Source organism: Rhinolophus sinicus, linkage group LG14 (assembly GCF_036562045.2).
Source record: "Rhinolophus sinicus isolate RSC01 linkage group LG14, ASM3656204v1, whole genome shotgun sequence".
Classification (NCBI taxonomy): domain Eukaryota; kingdom Metazoa; phylum Chordata; class Mammalia; order Chiroptera; family Rhinolophidae; genus Rhinolophus; species Rhinolophus sinicus.
Window position 1 is genome coordinate 25643432 of NC_133763.1, and position 3545 is coordinate 25646976.

A 3545-nucleotide genomic window follows, 5' to 3' on the forward strand; every position below is an offset into this window, starting at 1 on the left:
AGGTGAGGGAGAAATTTTCTTAGCCCTAAGCTAACCAATACTTCATGTGTAGTCTCTCATGGGAGGGAACCCTACATGCAGTCTCTCATGTGGGGGAACAAAAAGCTAACCAGCTCCTCACATGCAGTCCTCCACATGTGAGGGAACAAAAAGCTAACCAGCTCCTCACATGTAGTCCTCCACATACGAGGGAACAAAAAGCTAACCAGTACCTCACATACAGTCTCTCACATGAGGGAACCCCACATGCAGTCTCTAAGTGGGAAAACAGAGGAACAAAAACTAATCAAAAGCTAACCATCAACTCTCATGCAGTCTCTCATGTGAGGGAACAAAAACTAACCTTAATCTGACCAACCACTTCACATGGGGGAGACTAACATTGCTCCACATAAGGGAAATAGACAAACAAAAAAGCTAACATCAGCCAATGAAGGCGAATTTTCTTAACATCTTCCCTACAGTATTATTGGTGTATATCGTCTCACATTCAGTAGGATGTCTTTTTGTTTTGTTGATGGTTTCCTTTGCTGTGCAAAAACTTTTTTAGTTTGATGTAGTCACATTTGTTTATTTTTTCTTTGTTTCCCTTGCCCAAGGAGATACATCAGAAAAAATATCACTAAGGTTAATGTCTGAGAATTTACTGCCTATGTTTTCTTCTAGGAGTTTTATGATTTCTGGTCTTACATTTAAGGCTTTAATGCATTCTGAACATATTCTTGTATATAGAGTAAGAAGGTGGTCCAGTTTCATTTTTTTGCATGTATCTATCCCGTTTTCCCAGTACCATTTATTGAATAGACTGTGTTTACTTCATTGTATATTCTTGCTTCATTTGTCATAGATTAAAAGACCATATAGGCATGGATTTACTTCTGGGCTCTTGATTCTGTTCTATTGATCTCTGTTTATATGCAAAATACCATGCTGTTTTGATTACTATGGCCTTGTAGTAATCATTTGATATCAGGTAGCATGATACCTCCCACTTTGTTCTGCTTTCTCAAGATTGCCACGGCTGTTTGGGGTCTTTATGGTTCCATAAAAAATTTAGGATTATTTGTCCTAGTTCTGTGAAAAAAAATGCCATTGGTATTTAGATAGAGATTGCATTGAATATGTAGATTGCTTTGGGTAGTATGGACATTTTAACTACATTAATTCTTCCTATCCATGAGCAGGGTATATGCTTCCATTTGCTTGTATCTTTATTACTCTCTGCAATGTCTAATAATTTTCTGAGCACAAATATTTTACCTCCTTGGTTAATTTATTCCTAGGTATTTTATTGTTTTTGATGCAATTTTAAATGGGATTGTTTTCTTAATTTTTATTTCTGATAGTTTGTTATTGGTGTATAAAAATGCGACCAATTTATAAATATTTGTTTTGTATCCTGCTACTTTACTAAATTCATTCAGCAGTTCTAAAAGTTTTTAGGTGTAATCTCAGGGGTTCTCTATAGTATCATGTTATCTGTAAATAATGTCCATTTTTTGTCTTCCTTTCCAATTTGGATGCCTTTTATTTCTATTTCTTTTCTGATCGCTGTGGCTAAGATTTCCACTATCCAATACTATGTTGAATAACAGTGGTGAAAGTAAACATCCTTGTCTTTTCCCTGATATTAAGGAGAGTGCTTTTAACTTTTCCCTATTGAGTATGATGTTAGCTGTGGTTTTGCCACATATGGCCTTTATTATGTTGAGATATTGGTTGCTGTATTCCCACCTTGCTCAGAGTTTTTATCATAAATGGATGCTGGATTTTAACAAATACTTTTTTATCTGTTGATCTATATGATATACATGATCATATGATTTTTATTTCTCATTTTCTTTATGTGGTGTATCACATTAATTGATTTGCAGATATTGAACTAATCTTGCATCCCAGGAAAAAAATACCACTAGGTCATGGTTTATGATCTTTTTAATGTATTGCTGAATTCAGTTTGCTAATATTTTGTTGAGAATTTTTGCATCTGTGTTCATCAGGGATATTGGCCTATTGTTCTCTTTTTTGTAATATCTTTGTCTGGTTTTGGAATCAGGATAATGGTGGCCTCATACAATGAATTTGGGAAATTTCCTCTTGAATTGTTTGAAAGAGTTTGAGAAGGATAGGTGTTAATTCTTCTTTGAACGTTTGGTAAAATTCACGTGTGAAGTCGTCCAATCCTGAACTTTTGATTATTGGGAGCTTGCTGATTACTGATTTGATATCACTTGTAATTGGTCAGTTCAGATTTTCTGTTTCTTCTTGATTCAGCCTTGGAAGACTGTATGCTTTTAGGAATTTATCTATTTTCTTCTTGCCCAATTTGTTGTATAGTTGCTTGTAGTATTTTTTTTAATTTTATTTTTTTTAGATATCCATTGTCACTTCTACTCTTTCATTTCTGATTTAATTTACTTGGGTTCTCCATCTTTTTTACTGATGAATTCAGTCAAAGGTTATCAATCTTATTTATCTTTCCAAAAACCACCTCTTGGTTTCATTGACCTGCTGTATTGTTTTTTTTAGCCTCAATTTTATTTATTTCCACCCTGATCTTCATTATTTCCTTTCTTGTACTCTATTTGGGCTTTGTTTGTTGTTCTTTTTCTAGTTTGCTTAAATGTAAAGTTAAATGGTTTATTTGAGATTTTCTTGTTTCTTAGGTGGGTCTGCATTACATGAATTTCCCTGTTAGGACTGTATATGCTGGGTCCCATAGCTTTTGGGTCATTGTGGTTTCATTTTTGTTTGTCTCAAGGTATCTTATGATTTCTTCCTTGACCTCATTGTTGACCCACTCATTATTCAGTAGCATGTTATTTTAAAATGTTCCATGCGCACTTGACAAGAATATATATTCTGCTTCCTTGGGGTGAAAAGCAATACAAATATCAATTAAATTCACCTAGTCTAGTTTATCATTTAAAGTTGCTATTTTCTTGTCGATTCTCTGTCTGGAAGATACGTCCATTGGTGTCAGTGGGGTGTTAATGTCCCTTAGTATGGCTGTATTACTGTTGATCTCTCCCTTCATTTCAGTCAATATTTGCTTTATATATGTATGTGCTCCTATTTGGGTACATAGATGTTTACTAGGGTTATGTCCTCTTGTTGTATTGATCTCTTTATCATTAGTTAAGGCACTTCTTTGTCTCTTGTTATAGTTTTTGTTTTAAGGTCTATTTTGTCTGATATAAGTATAGCTACCTTGTTTTTTTGTTTTGTTTTGTTTTTTCTCCCTCTTGTTTCCATTTGTGTGAAATATTTTTTTCCATCCCTTTACTTTCAATCCATGTCTGTCTTTTGATCTGAGGTGGGTCTCTTGTAGACAGCATATGTATGGGTCTTGTTTTCTTGTCCACTCAGCCACCCTACGTCTATTGATTGGAGCTTTTAGTCCATTCACATTTAAAGTGGTTATTGATAGGAACTTATTGCTATTTTGTTATTCATATTTCTGGTCTTCATTTGTTAGTTTGTTTTCACCTTTCTTCTGCTTAAAGAAGCTGTTTTAACATTTCCTGCAATGCTGCCTTGGTGGT